The sequence below is a fragment of the Pinus tabuliformis genome, chromosome J (assembly GCF_031772625.1).
Source record: "Pinus tabuliformis cultivar Carrire ecotype Pingquan chromosome J, CPIR1, whole genome shotgun sequence".
In the NCBI taxonomy this organism is placed as follows: domain Eukaryota; kingdom Viridiplantae; phylum Streptophyta; class Pinopsida; order Pinales; family Pinaceae; genus Pinus; species Pinus tabuliformis.
The window spans coordinates 1,475,094,344-1,475,118,538 of record NC_142295.1 but is presented as its reverse complement, the minus strand read 5'-3'; positions in this window follow the sequence as shown (position 1 = coordinate 1,475,118,538).

The following is a 24,195-nucleotide window of genomic DNA, read 5'->3' as shown; positions in this document are numbered from 1 at the left end:
AGTAACTCTGACGAGACCCGTACATGTAGTATCATATATCAATCCCTTCTTTTTGTCCACGACAGCTTGTCCTGCAGCTGGTGTAGCGGAAGCGCCTGTGGTCTTCTTGGATTTCTTCCCCATTTTGCTTGAGCTTTCTCCTTTGGATGAATTCTGCACAGAGGCGAAAATAAACGTAACACAGAGATATGCCAATGAAAATCCAATATGGGAAAGATATATTGATCAAAGCGTGCTGAGAGATTAACTTTAAAAATGGCCGCGGATACAATCCATGGGAAGATCTTACAATTACATTAAATGGCCGTTTAAGACCTGCCACCCCTTAAATGCCCATTATACCATTATTCGGCCGAATGACCTGTTTAAGCGTGCTATGGATGTTTTGGCGGTTGGGCGCAGGTGCATCATTGCTTAGCAGATTAAGCTTTAAATATGATTTGATCATAATATCCCTCCATTTAACGGCTTTTTTGAAATCCGCGCTATATCATAATCGGGCGTCGGGAACACTTAAATCCTTATGTTGACAATTTTGAAACACCGATCGCCGATAGCGAAATCGCATCGCATCGGGGTGAATGGGCATAACAATGTGCATAGATAGTGTATCGCTGATTGCCGATTGCGATATCGCATCGCATCGGGGGTATGACCTGGGCGCCTTATTATTGTGCATAGGATATTGCCGATTGCCGATTGCGATATCCCATCGCATCGGGGTGAAAGGCTTGGGGTGCTTTTAAGACTGCGTATAGAGTATCGCCGATAATCGATAGCGATATCGCATCGGCGGGAACCCATATGTCACTTATTTGTGTTTTCTATGTCATTGCGATATGCGATCTTGCGATCGCTTTATCGCAATGATAACAGATTGTTTTATTTGATCAAAAATGGGTTTTTCAAAAGGTTTTATATAATGTCTTCATTTGGTTTGCGGACCTTTTTCAAATAATGCAATATTGATACCAATTAACTTCTAAAGGGACCCATTTCATATGATAATTTTTTAAATATAAATGATATGAAATGGGGGGTTGTTGTAGGGCACAACAATTGGCGATTCGCTGGAAGAACCAGTTATCTCTGAAAAGCATAGAAATACTTAAACTTTTGCAAAATAGAGTTCTAATCAAAGGGGAAAATTCTAATATAACTAGGTATGTATGCATTCCAAGTAAAATGAATCTATTTTTGCTAATTTCCTCTCTTTTTTAAGAAAATAGATACATTCTAAGTTTTAAATAGGCCTCTATTGGTTTATAATGATAAAACATAAAACTTTTCCAAATAAGCTTTTGTAGTGAACTCTTCTGTCATAGGTAGAGCCTCTGCTGCCAGCAAACGTTTATGGTTTCGACAGGGATACCTTTTAACCATGCTATTGTCCATTGTTCCATCCAATTAAGAGTGTGATTAACAGAATGAATTCAAAACATGTTTTCATATTTTGTATTTCATTTCCTTTTTCTGTTATTGATAAGATAAAAAGCCATTGTCCTGGTTTGGTGGCCAGCTATTGACAATGCCATTCACTGGTAGTAATCTAACCGAACAAGCTGGCTCGTGATGAGACCCCTTGTCTTATAATTTTAAGCCATTACCCTGTTTTGGTATGTAGTATTGGTAATGTCGGTTAAACTATTTCCCTATGAACATGGTAAGCAGGCTTGTAATAAGACCCCTTATCTTTAATATCAGATATTTTAGAATTACACTCTGAGTAATCATAAACTTTAATGAATGGGATGAACAATCTTCTCCTTAAGAGTAAATGGATGACAGGGTAAGAGTTGAAGATGCTGAAATTGGATTAGCTTCTATCTTGATATTGATAACCTTTTGAGACCAATTCGAAAACAGAAAATGATTTACAATACTTTTAATCTTTGAGAGGAGTTCACAAAACTTGAAATGTGGTTTCAGAATACAATGATACCTAATTTCCTAGAAATTATCCCTTTTTGGTTAAGAGTTCTATTATTTTAAAAGCAAATATCACACTACTTCTGTAGATCAAATTTTCAAACACAACAAAGGTCAATAGAAGATACCTTACAACATTATTTTCCAAACAGAATCCTACAAACTACAAAAATCTATCAAACTAAAAGGAGAAGGGGTTACCTCCTCAATTAAAGAATTTCTTCAAGATAAGGCCATTAACAGGGAGAGAATCTCTCAACCCTGATAAGTCTTGCAAAATAAAGGCCACATCTTCTGGAACTTGGTGTGTTTTCCCTTGTCCTCATGGGCTTTGTCCCATTTCAGAACTAAATCACCGACTTGAAATTGTTTTGAACCGGATGAGACTGAATCAAAAGCTGCCTTGATGACTTGCTGATGTTTGGCATGAATAACCTTGGCTTTTTCCCTTTCCTCTTCTAATTTTAGAATTTGATCATGTCTAAGCTGAATAGAAGAAGAAGGAGCTTCCTCAATGAACTGTACTAGGGCTAAAGAAGGAAGAACAAGATTTGTGGGCAGTACTGCTTCTTTTCCATACACGAGATTGAATGGGGAAGATCCTATAGAAGCTTTCTGTGTTATCCTATCAGCCCATAATGCAAACATTAAGGATTTGTGCCAGTTTTTATGATTTTGTTCTATAGTTTGCTTAATGATCTTGATCAGATTTTTATTAGTAGACTCTGCTAAACCATTACCCTGGGGATAGTAATTAGCAGAATACTTTAATTTAAATCCTCTTTTAATAGCGAAATCAAACATAGCATTGCCTGAGAAATAAGATGCATTATCAAAAACAAGAGCATTTGGGACACCAAACCTGGTAATGATGAATTGATCTATGAATTCAATGATTGCTTCAGAATTTGCTGTCTTCAAAGGGATTGCCTCAACCCACTTAGTAAAATAATCGGTAGCAGTAAGGATATACTTATGCTGTTTGGAAGAAGGTGGAGTAATCTCCCCAATGATGTCCAATCCCCATTGCTCAAATGGTTGTTCAATGTTGACTGGTTGCAGAGGGAAAGCTGATTTGCGTTGTCTTCCACTAGAAGTTTGACAATTGAGGCATTTCCTTACATACTCGTGGGCATCTTTAAACAGAGTGGGCCAATAATATCCAGCATGAATAATTTTGTGAGCTGTTGTGTCAGCTCCAAAATGTCCTCCTGCTGGTCCATCATGTAACTCCTGCAAAACCTTTTGTGCTTCAGGTTTCTCAAGACATCTTAATAAAATAGAATCATAATTCTGCTTAAAAAGCACATCATCAATAATTGTAAAATTATTTGCTTTTAGCCTAATGGCCCTTTTGTTCTTGTAAGACAGGTTTGGAGGTGCATAACCATTCTTTAAATAAAAGATTAAATCTGCATATTGAGATTCAGAATCAGTAACACTTATCTGATTGATTTCTTCAGTTTGATCTGTATCGATTGATTCTGGAATGTCGGATGCTCCTGCCAATATCCTGCAAAAACCTTGGCCCCTAACAATCTTTGCTGGCCTAATTTCTAAGTCATACTCTTGAAGCGCTGTGACCCAATTTTCCCTTTTTTCACCCAGTTCTGTTTGGATTAATAGTTTCCTAACTGCAGGGAAAGGAACTATAACTTTTGTGTGGGTTTTCAAAAGGAAGGGTCTATAATGCTTGACTGCTTTAAATACAGCAAAGGCTTGTTTTTCTACATCGGAGTAATTCAATTCAGCACCCTGAAGATTTGAGCTAAAAAATGAAATGGGTGCTTCCAGATTGTGATCATTTTGTTGCGTGAGTACTGCAACATACGACGAGTTGGATGCGATGGTATACAATGTAAAATGATCAGAAAAATTTGGAGTATTTAAGGCTGTGGCATTGATTATTGATTGCTTGATTAGATCAAAAGCTTCTTTTTCTGCTGATCCCCACTTAAAGACTGAATTTTTCTTAATCATTGTTTGAAGTGGCAAAATAATTTGAGGAAAATCTGGAACAAATCTTTTAACAAAATTGATCTGGCCTAAAAATGACTGCATCGATTTTTTATTGTGCGGGAAAGGGATTTCAGAGATTTCTTTGATCCGATCAGGATCAATATAAATGCCATCTTTAGACACAATAAAGCCTAAGAGCTTTCCTTGATCAAGAGCAAAGAAAGACTTTTTAGGGTTAAGGGAAATACCATATCTTTTGCAACGTTGAAAAATTTGATTTAGATCATGCAAATGATTATACCTCTCCTTAGAGAATACAGTAATATCGTCTAGATAGACGACTACTGTTCTATTAATCAACCCTCTAAAAGCTATATCCATAGCTCTTTGGAATGTCGCTCCTGCATTTATAAGTCCGAAAGGCATTTTCTGATATGCATATGTTCCCCATTTTGTTCTGAATGTAGTTTTAAGCTGGTCATCAAGATGAACCAGGACTTGGTTATATCCTGAGAAACCATCTAGAAAGGACATCAATTCAGAGCCTGCTACTGATTGAAGTATTTGCTCCATAGTAGGTAATGGGAAATTGTCTTTCAAGCTCGCTTTGTTCAAATTTCTGAAATCAATACAAATCCGAATGTCGCCATTTTTCTTTCTGACTGACACCATATTAGAGACCCAGTTTGAGTGTCGGACAGGAAAAATAATCTTGGCTTTCAAGAGTTTGTTAAGTTCCGATTTTATCTGGCTCTCTAAGTTTGGATGTATTTTTCTTAACTTCTGCTGAATGGGTTTCTGATCGAGAAGTACCGGAATGGTATGCTGGATAATAGATGTATCATATGTCTTCAAATCATCATATTTCCAAGCAAAAACCTGTTTATTTTTCCTTAACAGTTTAATGAATGCCTCTTTCTCTTCAAAGGAAAGTCCTAATCCTAAATTAATATTTTGAGGAGCTTGCTCAGTACCTAGATTTATCAATTCAAACCTTAGGGTAGAGCTTTGGAGCTTTGCATTAGTCACAGGTTTAAACCTGTCTTTAATATCATAAAGATCCTCCAGCTTTACGACAACCTTAGGAATTGCATTTTCCTGAGGTGTTTCTCTCATTTGGGAGTCATGCTCATTTTCCTCAATAATTTGATTATCATAGGACTTTTCAGAAGTTAAGAATTGTAAAATATCCTCATCATGGTTGAATACTCTCCAATTAGTGACATTGTCAGGAACTGAAGGCCTAAAAAGCAATTCTACAGAAAATCTATCTGGGCTGTAGTCTTCAGAAGGTAGGAGCTTGGAAGCTACATTAGCTAGGAGATCGGCTGCCAAGTTTTGAGACCTAGGGATGGAGGAAATGTTGAATGCGGAGAAGTGCGAGGTAAGTTCTTGTACTAGCGATTGATAATGCTTGAGGTGATTTGAAAGACAATGGATTGCATTCCTCACCTGTTTAACAATAATTTCAGAATCACCGAATACTTTTAGATATTGCACTTTAAGGCCGATTGCTTTATATAATCCCTGGACTAAGGCTTCATATTCGGCTGTATTGTTAGTGCATTCAAATTCTAGCCTACAGGTCAGCATTGTCTTTTCTCCTTGTGGGATAACCAAAATACATCCTGCTCCTGAGCCCTCGCTAGACTTGGACCCATCGAAATATAATGACCAAAATAAAGAAGTATTAACAATTGTATTTACAGTTTTCTCAGTATCATTGAAACATCTAGACCTATCTGTTTGTGAAAAATTCTCAATCTGAGATGTAAAATGATTGACTGAGAAAGGGGATGGTTGGGCAACAAAGTTGCCAAAGAATGACTCTGATGAATAATTCCCCAAAATGTTTTTGTTGAACGCTATGGTTTGGTTTTCTTGCTCAAATTCAGTAACTGTATGGGTCATATGTTTCTCTCGATCGATCCTTATTTGATTTGGCTTTCCCTTATAGGGAAGCCACATATGTGACCAATCAGTGGAAATATACCCATGCAATTTTTCGGACCAATCCCTACTCAAAATTAAACCGTAAAATTCAGGTATATCGGCTATTAGGATGTCAATCCTTTGTACTACTCTGGGATCTGCAGACAACTTGATAGTTACGGAATTAATCTCTCCCAGAACCTGTACTTTGGTCCTGTCCAACTGTACAATATGAATAGCAGACTTCTGGGGTTCAATGTTCAGTTTAGAACAAACTGAAGCTGGCATTATGTTAGACGATGCCCCTGAGTCAATTAAACAGTTGTGCAGGTTTCTGTTATAGATCTCATAGGTTAGAAGGAAGGGTGGAGTATGAGAATTTGATCTATCTCCAATCAGAACTGAATCGGTAGCTTCAACCATACCTGGAGGAGGTTGGCCTGAATCATTAGCAGCTTTTGCACTGGGAAGGGGTGTAGAAGGAACAACATTCAATTCTTTAAGAAGTAATTTCTGCTGATGCTTTAATTTACTAAGTTCAAACATAGTAATGTTTGCTTTAGTTTTCTTCATGTCATCAACAATGTTATACTCCATTGAATCGGATACCACTAATGTTTTAGATGTTGAAGGAGCATTAGAAGTTGAAGGCTGGTTTTGAGGAACTGCTGCAGGTGGTTTCTTTGCAGGTATTTTTTCTTTGGTTGTAGCGGCACCAGCACTCCTTTTCTTCGATGTTACCTGAACAAGTTCGGAAGTACCTTTACTCCTTGTAGTGACCGGGAATGCTTCCTCTTCATTATCGGTATCAGAGTTGGGGAGTATAAAATCCCACATTCCATGACATTCCACTATTTCTTCTTCATCATCAGTTGGTAAGATTGTTTCTTCTTCCTCTTCTTCTTCTTGCTCTGAATCTGCATTAGATATGACATTTGGTGGCTTTGATTCATTTCTCTTATAAGTCCTAAAGGGTCTCTTGGTTGAGGTTTCGGCTACCTGTTTCTTTATCTCAACCATTTCATTTGATAAAGTTTTTAGGACTTTTTGCAAACCTTCCATGTCATATGGGTCTTTTGGGGTCTTCTTTCTTGAGTCATCTTTAAAAGAGACTTTTTTGGCTTTTCTGTCTTCCAGAGCAGCTTTCTTCTCTAGAGCATTGATGCGTTTTTCCACAGCAAGTGCTTCTCTCATGTTTTCAGCTAAGGTAGGTTTCCCAGCCCTGTCTACAAAAATGGCTATATTGGCAGGTAGGGCGGTGATATACCATTCGCTTCGAATTTGTTCACTTGGTTTGGAGGCTGTAGGGATTTTATTCAGGAGTTTATTGAAGCGAGCATTAAATTCCTTAATTGGTTCCCTATGCTCTATTCTCAGATTGGAGAGATCGTTTATTAGGGTAGCCAAAGACCTATCATCTCCATATTTGGTAAGAAACTGCTCTTGGCAAGTGTTCCAACTGGTAATGGAACCAGAGGGTAAAGAGAAATACCAAGATCCTGCTGATCCTTGCAAGGTGTAAGGGAAAAGTCTAACAACAACATCTTGTTCTGTTACTCCTTTCAAGTTGACTGCTAACATGAAATTATTAATGTGTTCCTCAGCCTGGGTCCCATCATCTGGATTAAACTTGGGTATCCATTTTTTAGGATAATCTGGTAATGGATGCAATGGTGTAGGCATATTGACTGCACCAGGTCTGGTCCATGGATCTGCCATTATAATAGCAGTAGTGGTTGATACTACTACTGGAACTCCAGATGTCTGGGAAGGAAATAATGTTGAGGAATGAGCAGGTTGGGATGCTGAAGCTTCTAATCCCTGGTGAACAACAATATGTAATGGGGGAGTGGATGGTTGACTTTGCAGATGAGAAGTTGAAATGGAGGATGTGGATGAAAGCTCTTCACTGTCAGATCCTTCAGTATTTTTCTTCGCCTTTTTCCTTTTGGGTAAAGGGAACTCAGTGGGTTCAATACCGAGCTTTTCGCTCTGAAGTCTGGTGAGAGGGTGAGGTAAATTGAACTGCGAAGTCGCACTGCTTTGTGATACCTCAGATTTCTGTGGTGAAATCGAGAAGCTCTGAAGTTTGTGGATAAGAGACTGGACTTCAGGTGATTCAAGACTTAATTGTTCTGGAGTATGATGGGTTTGAGCAGTGGTAGTTGATTCCTCTTCTTCTTGTTTGGATACTGGAGAACCAGCATGCGAATGAGAAGTTCGAGGGGATTCGGAGGGAGAATTACTCTTAGAATGGCTTGCAGATTTGGGTTTGTTTGCCATTCACAGTCAGGCCCTCCTTCTAGTGCCAAAAATGTTGAGGCCTCGAAAATCGCTGCAACAACATTGGGGATAACCACCCGGTCCGGACCTTAGTACAACTCCTTTTCCGTTTGGAATAGTGGCTCCGACTGGGGATAATGGGACCAGTTTCCCAAAAGTGGATAAACGGGGTGAATGGATGATTTATAAACTAAACTAGCGGTGAGCGAATAACTAAAACTATTAACAAGAATACAATAACTATGACCTATCCCGAGAACTTATTAAACTTTAAAGTGCAGCGCTTGATGATCCGTGTCTATAAACAGGCATATAGATGACTCTATTTAACAGACATGGACATTATTTCATTCATGATTACTATGCTTAAATAGTTAAGAAAAGCGATTAAATCGATATTACCACACTTATCATTTATATCATTGACATATACATGATTAAAAAGAAAGGCACATCATAAAACATCCAATAGTGGAATGAATATAGATCTGCTGTTACAGCGCATGCATATAATCAATAATAGCAAGAATAATCACATAACAATTCATATGAAAGGAATGAATTCAGACATAGATAGAAATACCATATGAGCTGCTTTACACTCCCAATATCAATCGCTACTTGTAATTCTTCCTTCAACACAGAAACATTCTCAACAAAGACAATAGTGCACAATTGCATAAAAACTTCCTTGTTGAATTAAGAACAACTGGTCCAGTTTCATAAAATAATATTGACTGAAGCACAATAGTGCAAACTTCAGTCTTTAAGTCTGGTACAAAACTTTACGACCCTTTCCAAAACAATGAAAGGGTCTATAAATACTAAATTAATCTAAATATCTAATAAACTGAAATCCTACTAAATTGGTATCAATAAATTTTGATCCTATTTTTCTCAGCGATCTGGCACTCGGCGGCATGATTCATCAAGTAGGTTGCTTGCCTTTATATCTGAGCTGACTTATCGCAAGCATTGGCTCTACTTCAGGAGGTTTGTTGAGGCGCGAACTGAGCTGGGCGGCATAGGTGGCATCCTGAATATCGGGAATCATATACCCGATTGCATCTGTTAGGCACTTAAGGGCGGCTCTCTGTGTATGCGGCTTTACCAGGAAGAACCAATATGTGTCCCAGGTTAAACTGTTAATCCCAGCGATTAATCTCCCCTTTTCCTCTAAATCAGGATAACATGATTGCTCCAATGTGTTCGTTGTTGCCAACTTTCCTAGTGTGCATTGGGAGATCATGTTTGATAAATAGAGAGTGTTATTAACCAGTTCAACTAGATTGCTGGAAGTTGATTTACATCTTGAAGCTGCCCTCTCTGCTTTCATTAACTGGGACTGCCATTCCGTAAAGAGTATATCTTTATGTGTATCTAGGATCCTGGGCAAATTCGCCGCTTGTCCTTGATCAGAATCTTGCCAGTCAAGAAATGCAGCTATGGTTTCTTCGGCTTGATCCAATTCAGTTCTAGCCTTCTCTACCTGCTTATTAATGGATGCCGTTAATTCACACAGTGGCTCTGCCTGGGCGATTTGTTGACACAGAAGCTTAATTTGGGATATTAATGTAGTGTTTATTTGTAATGCTTCTGCTCTAAATTCAGCCACTTGTGGAACGCCCTTTATTTTCTCGAGCTGTGATGATAATTGAGCGATTTGCTCATCTTTTGTCTTCACCATTTGCTCGTTCGCTGCCTTCAATTGTGCCAATGCCTCTGCTAATTCTTTTTGTTTCTGGATCGCGTTTTGGTCGATCCTTTGCTTTTCTGCCTGTAATTGTTGAGTTAGTTGACTGTTCACTTGCTGTTGTGTCAACAATTGTTTCTCTGCCTGCTCTGCCTTCTGCTTTGTCTCAGCTAACTCTGCCTGTAATGAGAAAATCTCTTGATCCTTGGTTTTCAGTAGAAGACTTACCTCCGATGCCTTATCAATTGTCGCTGCCGAATAGGCTCCCGCATACTGCGACAGTTTTGTTAGGTCGTCGGAGCGGTCAAATTCCTCCTTCCAAACCACATTGCCCGTAACAGTTTGCTCTGGGAAAAGGGAAGGTTGATCAATCCTTCTTCTTTTCCTTTGTCGTTTCACCACTGCTTTATGCCTCGGGCTTTAGAAAACATCTAGGGGAGGAATATCTTCTACCTGGAGAATTATTTGGTCGGAGGGGTCCTTTGGTATTATCTCAACGTCTTTAGAAATGGGTGGGCCGCTGGTTCCACTCAGAACCTGTGATGAAGTGATTTCCGGTGTGTCCGTTGTCTTGGAAGTGTCTGTATCTTTTGAACATTCCAACCCGCTGATGATGGAATCAAATTGCTTCCATTCCTGGAGCAATTTAGGGTCAATACGAGTATCTATATTGACATCAATGGTGGTTTGTTTTTGCTTTTCGGCTTGGGACTCCTTCCGCACTTTTTCCTGTTCTCTCTTCTGCTGTTCCTCTTGTTCTTTCTTTTGCCTTTCCTCTTTCTCTCTTCTCTGTTTTTCCTCCTGCGCTCTCTTCTGCTTTTCTTCTTTTTCTTTTCTTTGCCTTTCTTCTTGTTCTCTCCTCTGCTTTTCCTCCTGTTCTTTCTTATGATCCTTTGTTATAACCGGAGGTTCCTTTGACTGTTGCCGACCAGGCTCGCTTGATGATGTCGCTGGGGTTGTCGCTAGTAAATCTAGAGGCAGAGTTTGCAACCTCTGTTCTCTAAGTTTATTAAATTCAGTCAACCCTTCATCATTATATTTCGCTTTGGCGAATGCTTTAACCTGATTTATTGTCTCAGCTGAAGAGAACAGGTCGTCAAACATATCTTCTTTATGGTCAAATCTTGTCAATTTGGCCTGTTCTAGTGCATTATAGGCAACTTTATTTGGATCAAACTGCCTATTTGGGAGAGTCGCCAGAGTTAAGGATTGAATCTTTGTGGCTTCCTTTTCTGCATGTTTGAGATCATGCAGAGTATAGACACCACACCTCAAGGGAAAAGAGGGCCATCCATTCTTCTTTTCCTTCTTGAGAGTCTGTGTAACACTCTCAGCCATAATCTGGTAAGCGATTTCCCTTGCCAGCAGTTTATCAGGTATGTATAAAGGGAGGACATGGGGGTCGGCTTGGCTACCGAAAACTCTTATGTAGGTAAATCTCTCCTCTCCAAACCATCTACCTATTGCGGTTAAATCAAATCCGGCTTGATGGGAAATCTTGGGAGCAGGTTTATCGAAAATGGAATAATAAATAGGCAACATAAAGCCATTACAGACTTGGTATAGATGATGTTTATAAGAAGATTTCCACAATTTCTGATGATATATATGAATAGGCGTGGGGTCTTGTGCAGTCCACCTCCAGCCGAGTACGGGGAATTCAGAGTTAAAACACAGGGTATCTAGAATATAGGCACTGTAGTAGAATGGGGGAATTACCCTTTCAGAAATACGGGTCTTGCTTCTAAACTCAAGCACAGCTGTTGCTAATTTGTCTGAGAGGATAGTGGCCCAATCCATAATTACACTGTTGCATGCTGCTTCCATTAGGGGAACCATTTCTATGGTAAAATTAGCAGAGTCATGCAATCCCCATAATCTACACATCATTATTCCAGCATAGCAATAAGGAGAAGCCAGAGAATCAACCGAGTACTTACCAAAAGATTCATGTTTGTGCTTTGCCGGATTTTGTCTCCAATCCCGGATGGGTTCGGATTCAACTTCATTTTCGTTTGCGAATTTCTCCAGGAACGCCTTATTATATATCTTCTCTGGCTCGGGCAAATGATACATTTGCCTTAGATCATCCGCCCTGAATGACCCGAAAATTCTCCCGTCTCTGGTGCTGAAGGTTCTATCCAGGATTGGGATTTCTTCAATCGCCCACCGCACTACGTCTGTGTATGGGAGAATTTGCTCCCTGGCTGCTATCCTGTGAAGGAAAGAGTCGGCTAAGTCCTTGAGAGTACCCTTAGATTTCCGAGTTAAATCCACAATAGCTTCTACTGTTGTCACTGGTTCTTCGGCTTCAATCAGGTTGTAGGTACCTTGCCAAGTAACTTTGACGAGACCCGTACATGTAGTATCAGATATCAATCCCTTCTTTTTGTCCACGACAGCTTGTCCTGCAGCTGGTGTAGCGGAAGCGCCTGTGGTCTTCTTGGATTTCTTCCCCATTTTGCTTGAGCTTTCTCCTTTGGATGAATTCTGCACAGAGGCGAAAATAAATGTAACATAGAGATATGCCAATGAAAATCCAATATGGGAAAGATATATTGATCAAAGCGTGCTGAGAGATTAACTCTAAAAATGGCCGCGGATACAATCCATGGGAAGATCTTACAATTACATTAAATGGCCGTTTAAGACCTCCCACCCCTTAAATGCCCATTATACCATTATTCGGCCGAATGACCTGTTTAAGCGTGCTATGGATGTTTTGGTGGTTGGGCGCAGGTGCATCATTGCTTAGCAGATTAAGCTTTAAATATGATTTGATCATAATATCCCTCCATTTAACGGCTTTTTTGAAATCCGCGCTATATCATAATCGGGCATTGGGAACACTTAAATCCTTATGTTGACAATTTTGAAACACCGATCGCCGATAGCGAAATCGCATCGCATCGGGGTGAATGGGCATAACAATGTGCATAGATAGTGTATCGCCGATTGCCGATTGCGATATCGCATCGCATCGGGGGTATGACCTGGGCGCCTTATTATTGTGCATAGGATATTGCCGATTGCCGATTGCGATATCCCATCGCATTGGGGTGAAAGGCTTGGGGTGCTTTTAAGACTGCGTATAGAGTATCGCCGATAGCCGATAGCGATATCGCATCGGCGGGAACCCATATGTCACTTATTTGTGTTTTCTATGTCATTGCGATATGCGATCTTGCGATCGCTTTATCGCAATGATAAAAGATTGTTTTATTTGATCAAAAATGGGTTTTTCAAAAGGTTTTATATAATGTCTTCATTTGGTTTGCGGACCTTTTTCAAATAATGCAATATTGATACCAATTAACTTCTAAAGGGACCCATTTCATATGATAATTTTGTAAATATAAATGATATGAAATGGGGGGTTGTTGTAGGGCACAACAGGCTGATATGAAGAAGCCCGCTCTGGTACCAATTGTTGGAAATACTGAGAGGGGGGGGGGGTGAATCAATATTTCTTTTCAATTATTAATTTTATCAATTAAAACATTCATATTTGGAACATACAAGTAGATAACAGAAATAGATGCTTTTATTAATGTGGTCTTTGCAATAAACAAAATACAATTTATATACATATATATGGTTTCAATCAGTTGCCAAGCACCAACTTGGACTCTTTGTGAGGCTCCAACCTCCAGAGCACCAACTCTGTCTTGTCAAGGCACCAACCTTGAATTTAGGAGCACCAACTCCCAGGACACCAATTCTTTTAGTTTTGAGGCACCAACCTCAAGGGCTCCAACCCTCTGCTGTAGACTGTCTGGATATGTTTGGTTGTAATTCTCCACTCCCAACCCTGCTGGACCTGTGACTACTTCTGTCTTCCTGCTTCTTCCTCCTCTGCCAAAACTTCAACTTCCTCTGTTTCTTACGGTTTTGCCAGTCACCCTCATCATTCCTTGTTCTCTATTTTATATTCCTGACACCCCTAGCCTTTGGCTTCCTTTCTCCGCTGGCTCTTCGGCTTCCTCAATGCTCGCTTGACCTTTCAGCTTCCTCTGCGCTCACTTTTTGGCTTCCTCTGTCTCTTCAAATCCATCAATACATACAGGACACGTTAATGTGGAAAAGAGGTCGAGTAATAATAATGTTGCATATTAAAGAAATGACTATATCAGAGAAGCCCCCCTTTTTTAAATATACAATAGTAATCCTGCAATTGCAATCGCAACGGTTTAGGCCCACTAAACTATCAGAAGCATTTATTTATGCATTTGGCCTTAAAAAACCCCGGGCAACACATTTATTTGAATACACAGGAATACACAGAAAAAACCCGACCGAACGCTTGAGACCTGTTATAGACATTTTTGTGCCTTACAGCTCCAAGCATGAAATGTCCATAAACCAAGGGCTCCTAAGTCCCTAAAAGTGTTGTTCCAACCCCTAAAGGAACAAGGTCAACAAATTATAGCTTCTCCCAGAAGTTCTCCACTAGAAACTGCTCAGAATAAGTCAAAACAGGATCATTTCAGCTGCTCCACTGGCTAGCTGCGTTGCATAGCACCTAAACACACTAGCTAGGTGCATTGCAACGCACCTAAATGCACTATGAGGGTGCGTTGAGCGGGAAATGACAAATGGCAGTGCCATTCTGCGAGATGGAAAGACAATGGAAGCTTCCAGAATCTTCTCCTATGACACTTGCCTCACTGAATTCAACCAAGGATGAGTAAGAGGCTTTCAGTCTCCAAGTGGAAGCAAGAACTGACAGAGAGAAGACACTAATCAAATCACAAGCTGACTCATCCTCCTTGCATACATCTATATATGGATCCATCATCCCAGAGATCCAGAGGCTGAAATTTTGCACATTGTAAGGAATTGCTGTTGATTTTGAGATAGATATCAGAGTATTGGGTGATTTATGCTTTGTTGGAGGTGAAGAGGGGTTTCTTTGCTGGGAGGTTGATGCTGGGTCAGGAATCATCGGTTGTAACTCCTCCTGGATCTTCTTGTATATCAATAAAAACTATTTGAGTTTCTCCTCCATGCTTTTGTATCATTGATGCTTGTTACATTTGTATGGTTAGCTTAAATCTGATCCTAAGTTGTTTATGAATATAGATCCATGTCTTTGTATAGTTTTCTTCTTCTGTGATCTTACAGGTACTTGGTGAAGCTGGGCAAGTAAGGGAGCAAGTAGTTAGAAGCTGTAAAAGAAGAGAGGGATTGGATCAAAGGACTAGCGCAAGACACAGGTCGGTTCTTTCTATCCCCCTCTATCTTTAATTCATAAAGGAAATACAAAAGTAGTTTTTCTCTGTTTGTTTCTAAGGCCGCTGTCACACCTTAGTGGGATAGAGCAGTTCTAAATAGACACTTTTCCCGGTAACAAAATGGCGACTCCGCTGGGGACGATTGTCTAATTAGTTTGTTTGTGTATCTCTTTGTTGTTTGTTTCATAAACTTATAAGTAGCATTCGAACTGCATTTTCCATAACAAATGCAAAGTAGACATCTGCTGCTTCAATCCATTCACTGGATCTGTTTATGATTTGAACAACTGATCCACAAATGATCTGATTGCCCTTGTGATAGCTCTTAGACCCTCCTTAGATCTACCCCTGATTGTGCATTACTGATTGCTTTTACTCAACCAAAAACCAAAGACTAAACTGCAAACCGTGACCCAGAACCTGGACAGATTCTCGTTTCTGGCCCAGCGCAGGTACTGTTAAGAGTTCCTGCATTTCAGCGCACTTCCCGAAAGGGCAACCTGCGCTGCAATCCAGTTTCTCTGTTCTACAGGTGCGCTGATCAGACTAGCCCTGTGCAGCTGAGGTTCTTGTGCTTCATTCTTTCCAGTTTTGTCTCTGAATTTTGCAGCCTGTGATCAGTATATGTCTATTTAAAAACCCCTTTTCCTTGCTGTTATTCCGCCTCCTTTGTACAAAAGAACTGTAGATGTTTTTGTGTGTTTTTTGATTCGTTTACAGTTTTCCATTGCAAAAGTAGAATAGTCGTGCTGTCGTCCTTTGATTTAGATCTGTCGCAAGTGTCGATTTCGATCATAGGAGAAAGTTTGATTACTGTTGATAGTCGATTATACTTTTACTATTGCCTTTGGTCTGAATTTGTGTTTTTCTAGTGTCAAAAACGAGTGTTCATTTCAAATTCGTAAAGTGTCGTAATCGTCTTTATCTTTTGATTTCGAAAAGAAGCTTGTTTGTGTTTGTCGCTTGAAAGAAAATTCAGATTTGTACATCAACTTTATTTTTAGCATCAATACTAAGAAAGTCGAAAACAAATACATGCATGTGCATTTGCATATTGACAGTCTGTTTGGCTTGATTTAGGAAAGTGCATTTACAGTGTGCTCTTTGCTCTTTGTGAAAATATTGTGTCTTTCTTTTCCCCTAGTAGCTAGGATTTTCATTGCAGAAAAGAGATAAAAGTTTGTTTATCATCTTTAGATTGCATTTTAGGAATTACATCTACATCTCGTGGTGAACCCAAAAGGCAAACTTCATAAGAAAGATCAACTTAAAATAAATTCAATAAATCTAACAACGCTTTGGAACTTAACGCACAACATTTAGAGGTCTAGGCTAGAGACGTATTCTGGCGTCGTAAAGCCTGGTAACTGTTGTCCTCACTGATGGTTGGGTGATTCCTCCACTTTGAGACGATAAGTGCCAGTACGAACTTGTGCTCCCACGTACCGTCGAGTATATTTTGGGAGACCCCTATAGGCTTAAATCCTTTATCCATAGGAAGCCGTGTCTGCCGCCCTATCGATCGCAATGCACTGAACACAGCATTCGGGAAGATTGACTGCCGTACCGTAAAAAGTATTCTGCAGTTTTGCGATTGGTTTGGTACTCCCTCTACCTAGATCTCCAGAGCAGTCCCTTTCGTTCCTTTTCAGACTCCTTAACGGAAAAGGTCCATCTGAGCACTTGTCACTTCAGGCTCATTAAAAATCGAAGGAGACTAGAGTCATCTTTTGTTTTTTCTCGACTCTTAAAAACTGAAAAAACAAGTTGTGTCAAAGCGTGTTAAAATTTATTTTAAACGGAATATTCATTACCCCTTTCCTACGTTGATCTTGGGTTGAGAAAATGGAGTCCACCAACCAAGGAATTTCCCTTGGAGGAAATCCTAGTCCCTTCTCCTCTTGGGGAGATGTTGGTGCACCTCATATGGCCACATTGTCGCTTCCAGGACTGACAATTGGTTTGCCTGTATGGCTCTTCTCAACCTCTGTCGTTCAGAACACCAATATTCCTGAACAATCGAATCAACAATTAGACGAGTCCAGAGTTGCCCACCAGCCCTCTACTTCCTCTAATTCTTCCTCTCCTCCTTCCTCTTTGCTTGATGGGGCTGGTAAAGCCAAAAGTCAAGTTCCTAAGGAGAAGAAGGAAAAGAAGAAGAAAGAGAAGAAGAAGAAGGAGCCAAAGGTGAATGGGGGAAAACGAGTGTCGTCTAACGAAAATCCACACACTACACCGGCCAGGCCTAAATCGCCATGTGTCATTTGCAAAGGAGACCACTTTCACAGAGATTGTCCTTGCATCCCTCAGATATTAAGGGATTGGTCTCCTAGATTACACAACCCGGTGTCGTCAACCTCTAATGATCATGTTGAAAGCACACCGTCGACTAGTGAAAGTGAAGTCCCAGGACAAAAAGGAAAATATAGATTTCCTTGTAAACTGTGTGAAGGTGATCATGCCGTTCACCGTTGTCCCTTCTTAGACGAAGCTAAAAGAGTTTTGGATGATCGTCCGGTTTCACCGTTACGACTTCCTCCTGGATATAAAAAACTCTTTCCGAGTCCGTCACTAGTTGATAATCCGGCTGGCCCGCTCAGGTGGTCGGCTGAAGCACCTATCATTGAAGATAAACCATCTGGATCCATACCAGACGAAAGTCAAAAGGTCGAGGCGGCAGTTGACCCGGTCTTGCCTCCAGAGGTTTCATCTTCAGATGATACAATCACTGAAGAGAACAAGGATGACACCATCCAAATTCTTTTCATAAGCACAGACTTCGACGAACATGGGGGCAATATACCCATTCCTTTACCGCAGGAAGGAAGTTCGTCAGAGTCATACCCGGCCGTCTATTCGGTCCCACCTCCAAGCAACCTAGTTGTCTCCTTCGACTGGAATCAACTAGGCAGACCCCGTTTACCAGCAAGCATACCATTCCGAATTATCGTCCAAATATATAGAATGGTTATGGCTGGTACCATCATAGATGAGGGGGCTTCTGTGAGTATCCTTTCCTCAACTGCTTGGAAAGTGCTTGGTTCGCCATCGCTTCTGCCTGAGATGAGAAATCTGACAGGCTTTGATAAAGGAACCAGTTGACCTTTAGGGATCCTTCCCGATGTGCCCATAACATTGAGAGGGAAAACCGTTCACCTGAACGTAATGGTAGTTCAAGGACCCCTAGATTACAATCTACTCCTTGGACGAGACTATATTTATTGCATGGGAGCCATTGTCTCCTCACTCTTTAGAGTAATGTGTTTTCCGCACGAAGGAAGAGTGGTCAAGCTCGTGGACTAGCTTTCATTCCCCGGATCATACAGAGCAAATAGTCATATACCATCCCTGAATGGACTTTTCACGCAAGAAATGTCTCAATCTCCAGTCCGTCCTCCCGATGAGCGCGAGTGATTCGGAGGGATATGACTGAAACCCAGGGGGCATGCATCCTGGTCTGCTTCGGCAGGACAACTTCAGGTATAGAGTAGGTTTCCGCGGGAGAATATGCCTAGTCTGTACCCCCGTCCGTGAGTGGAAGAGGGGGTTATTCTAGTACAGGATTCTCTTGTCAAATTTGTGTGAGTTGGCGAGCGCCGCCACTCACCTTTGTTTATCTCGGTAGACATCGCCGAAGAAGTGTTTTGTTTGCGCCGCGAATAGAACAATATTTGGGTAACCTGTAAGAGGTAGGCCTCTCTCGGTAAAACAAATGTTTTGGCGGATAGAAGTAGAGGTAACCTTGAAACTCTGTTTTATACCTGGGGGAATGCAAGCCTTTTGGCATGCAAGCGAAGAACGACTATTTATTTTTTTAAATTTTTAGGACCTCTAACCCTTTAAACCCATAGGATTAGTCGTTTCCTAACTTGCATAAAGAAAGGATGTGGGGCAAAACTCTAAAAATTGCCGTTTTATATGAGACATTCTTATCATACGACTGGATTAATCGAGCAGTGTTACCGCAAGGTTCAAGCTCGTTAAAAAATAAACTCGCACCGAGCAAATGTTTCCACCCGCGTTTAAGCTCGTTAAAAAATGAACTATTCCCCGGTAAATAACCACCGTGAATGTAGTACTTCAGCCATTAAAGCCTTGGTCGTGTTTGCACCATCACCTCCACTTTTTCATTGGCCGATCATTCACCTCCATTTGATTGTTTACCCATTTTGAGGAACAGCTGCGAAGAGTGATTTCACTAGCCATCCTTGTGACACTGCCGTGATTGGAGAATTCCAAACCTTACCTGGAATCAGCTGCTACCCGTTTTATCACTCGTTCCTCAAAAGACGAGTCTCCTTTAAGCTCTTTTCAACTGACTCGTAAAATATGAAAAGATTGCCGAGCCATTGGCCTCTCCAGCTCGTTAAAGGGACAGGAAGTGCTATCCCTCCTCTAGATTTTAATCTTTTTGGACCTGAGGGATTATTACACAAAAAGATCGAGCGCTTGTTTTGTTCGGCTCGTTAAAACTATCGAAAATTCATCCCTTCTGTATTATTTTATACTTTTTCGGACTTAAGGGATTAGATGACGAAAAAAGAATCTTGGAGTTACCTTTACGTACCTTTTCAGACTCTCTAAAAATGAAAAGGACCGAGTTATCTTTGTCGTTAAACTCGTTAAAAAGATTAATAGCGACAAACTTGTCTTTAGACGAGAACGAGTTTCACTATCGCTAGGCTCGTTAAAACATAGCGATGGGTTTGCCCGAAGGGAAAATTATAGAACAAGCATATGTTATCCTCCTCAAGCTTGACAAAAATAAAGAGGTACTGGTCAGCAATGACTGGGGAAAAATTGGGAAGAAAACTCAAAGAATCTTTATTGGTAGCAAGTCGCTCTTGAACATGACACTTCCACTCCGTGTCCGAGTCGGGTTGGGTTGTTTCATTCACCGGTAACATCGCCATGGTCACGTCATACCATCCACATTTGGGGTTAATGCTACCAATCCATCACATAAGTGTCGCCGACATGTTCAAGAGAAGTCATCCAGAGAAGTCACCTGTGTCCCACCCACTACCATACATTATACTCCATTTTTCATGACCGCCACCCTGAACCGTATATCATCAGATCGTTTTCACCTCCATCAAAATCATTTGCTCCGTTCCGTGTCATTGATGTGGGATTCATTAAGGCCCTCCTGTGACGGATCACTTCTTGTCGACATTAGCTCATTATCCAAGAAGTTGGTCTAGGAACACCCCATTCAGTACTTTGAAGCTTGCATGCCTCAATGGCAAGTTTCTCACTTCCGGCGACAGGTTTACATCAATGACCTTCGACCGAAAGATTTTGCGTGGTGTTCGACACCAAGTCTTTTATTCACACCATGTGAATTGTACTGCAGTACCTTGAGGGTCATTATCATTATCGATGATTCCTCTCACGCTTGTTAACAGTTTACATCATTGACTGGTAATCAAGCGATGTCTTTCCATGTTCGACTTCAGGACATTTCTCACATGGATCGACTTGTACTTCGAGTGAAGATCGGACGAGATTGAAGACCCCAGATCTAGTTTCATCCATCCGGGCTGCGATATATATTCAGGGAAATAAAGACATTAAATGTACAGCATTGCAGCACAGATAATCATCCTACCAAAAGGATGATGGCTCTATCAGAATCATCAGTCTACAATCAGACGATTGTCTGTCCTATGTACATGAAAATGAATTTATAAAGCTGAGCATGGGAATGCCCGCCTCAGCTAGATCATGAAAAACAGTATGAAGATAATGTATTGTATTGTATCTCATTACAGGTCTCCTCCCACATTGAAAGAACTTCGGATCCTCATAATAAAGCATTTCACCCGATCAATGGCCTCATACTTTAGGGGGCAACTGTTATAGACATTTTTGTGCCTTACAACTCCAAGCATGAAATGTCCATAAACCAAGGGCTCCTAAGTCCCTAAAAGTGTTGTTCCAACCCCTAAAGGAACAAGGTCAACAAATTACAGCTTCTCCCAGAAGTTCTCCACCAGAAACTGCTCAGAATAAGTCAAAACAGGATCATTTCGGCTGCTCCACTGGCTAGCTTCGTTGCATAGCACCTAAACACACTAGCTAGGTGCGTTGCAACGCACCTAAATGCACTATGAGGGTGCGTTGAGCGGGAAATGACAAATGGCAGTGCCATTCCGCGAGGTGGAAAGACAATGGAAGCTTCCAGAATCTTCTCCTATGACACTTGCCTCACTGAATTCGACCAAGGATGAGTAAGAGGCTTTCAGTCTCCAAGTGGAAGCAAGAACTGACAGAGAGAAGACACTAATCAAATCACAAGCTGACTCATCCTCCTTGCATATATCTATATATGGATCCCTCATCCCAGAGAGCCAGAGGCTGGAATTTTGCACATTGTAAGGAATTGCTGTTGATTTTGAGATAGATATCAGAGTATTGGGTGATTTATGCTTTGTTGGAGGTGAAGAGGGGCTTCTTTGCTGGGAGGTTGATGCTGGGTCAGGAATCATCAATTGTAACTCCTCCTGGATCTTCTTGTATATCAATAAAAACTATCTGAGTTTCTCCTCCATGCTTTTGTATCATTGATGCTTGTTACATTTGTATGGTTAGCTTAAATCTGATCCTAAGTTGTTTATGAATATAGATCCATGTCTTTGTATAGTTTTCTTCTTCTGTGATCTTACAGGTACTTGGTGAAGCTGGGCAAGTAAGGGAGCAAGTAGCTGGAAGCTGTCAAAGAAGAGAGGGATTGGATCAAAGGACTAGCGCAAGACACAGGTCGGTTCTTTCTATCCCCCTCTATCTTTAATTCATAAAGGAAATACAAAAGTAGTTTTTCTCTGTTTGTTTCTAAGGCAGCTGTCACACCTTAGTGGGATAGAGCAGTTCTAAATAGACACTTTTCTCGGTAACAAGGCCGGACTTCAAATGCATTACGCCCGCATCTATAACTTCATCGGGTCTCCTTGACAACTTTATCACAATCGACCAATTTGCACATAACATAGCCAATTCCCCGATACCTGGACGCGATATTATTATAAGCTGTTTTTAATAACTCCATCGGGTCCATATATATATATCGCAATCGGTGGTTCGGGGGCGACAACCCTTTATACATTGCGATTATCGCGGATGCGAAATTTGATTAAGCCATGCTATAATGGTGTAGTCGGGTCTGCAATTATATTGCAATTGGAATTTTAATGTGGCAAGGCTTTAAAGAGGCTTGCGATATTGCGACGGACGCGATATTATATTACATCATATTGTAATGGTCCCGTGGGTCCATATATATATATATATATATATATATATATATCGCAATCACATTTTTTAATGTGGCAAGGCTTAAAGCTGGAATACAATGATACATATGAAATACACTGAAAACCCCGCTCCGAAACACTTAGCCGAACTTCAACTATTTATACACCCAGACATATATATTGTCGGGTCTGCACATGCACATTTTCTGATGTTTTCTTTTTTCGGATCAATCCTCCACCATAGATCTTACCTTCCCATCTGACAGTTGATATTACATCCGACCAACAAAGCTACTTGGTCGTCTTGCACCGTACATCAAAATGAATTTGATCCAACGCTCGACAATGATATCGAGTGAGTTACATGCACGAGGATTACCCGCCCGATAAGGCGGTTTCCTCTCTCCTTCTCCTACCACGCGTCAGTCGATGAATGGTATCGGGTGAGTCCGCCCGAAAACCACTGTCACTATTTCAAACCTGCTTTTTATTCTTCTTTGCTACGTGTTCCTCTTTGTTTCTTCCCTTGAACTTCTTCCTCTGGATTTTCTTTGACTGCTCCTGTTCTGATATTCTGCATTGTCTTGATTTCTGCCACTCCTTTGTTAACTCCTATGTTAGCTCCTCTGATGCTCTGTTGCTCTTTTTTCTTCCGTTAGCGATTTCCCTTGGACATAACTCTCTATGATTTCCGATGCCTCCGTTTATGTACCTTCGCTGATGTGATCCTCATTCTAGTGGCTTTGCTCCTGTTCTTCACAAGTCTGCTCTGCTTCTCCTTGGCTTCATATTGACATTAATGACAATCTAGATCAACATGGGCTTGATCATGTGAAGTGATATTTCCAATGCAGCCACCGGCGCATTGGTTGATCCATGTTGGTGAAGGCATGGTTCACGAAAAGCATAGTCACGCAAACGAGAAAACATTAAATATATAACAATAAAGACAAGCACACTCTGAGTTTAAATGCGTCCATAACAAAGAAAAAAGTGAAAGTACATGGAAAACACTTTGTGGACTTACCATGGTGCTGTGATACACTGCGTGTAGATGATAAGCATATGCACTCCCTTGACTGTGACAGGCAAGCAAAAACGAGCAAGAGAGATAAATTACGTCTTGCAAGTTTGCTTGCTGTGTAATATTCCTCCATTTCATGAGCGATGGGATCATGTGATTCAAGTGGAGGAAGAAAAATCTGTGTGTTGGATTGATCTTCAATGCATGCAGATGAGTGATGAGGAGCCTTGGGCGTTCCAAAATTTTATGATCGGAAGTGAAGCTAACCTTAGGATAGCGAGGGCCTCGGCATCCTGTGGGGTGTCGACTTCATTGATAGATAGATCATCATAAATAGGTGGCTTTGAAATATCAACAATGATAGAATCAACCTCGTGATCGAATACAAGGGTAAATAGATCACGATAACTACAATAAGAAAAATCAATAAGTTCATCAACATCCTCATGATCTAATGAATCAAACAGAGGGGTAGATGAGAAGCAAGAATGTTCTCGCTTAGTGTTTATGGAAAAAGTAGATGAAAAATAAAGTGAATTTTCAATGAAGAGTTTGTCCTTTCCACTGTTAAATGATGAACTGACATCGGATGTGTTCTGTGAATGATCGGAAGTAGATGCATCCGGGGATGGATTTACACAAGGAAATCCAGAGATAGAAGAATCGCCAAAGATGTTAGGAAAAAGTGAAGGAGGTAATCCTTCATCGTGGGTTGATTCTTAGATCGCGATTCATACTCATCATAAATGACAACGCATGTTGGTTGTGAAACATCAACTCCGTTGGTAGCTTGATCCTCATTCACAATAGGTGTAGAGTCCGGAATGGAAGAAGACAAGACAGTGCAATCCGGAGGATCAGAAGAATGCGGAGACGAAGGTTGAGGCA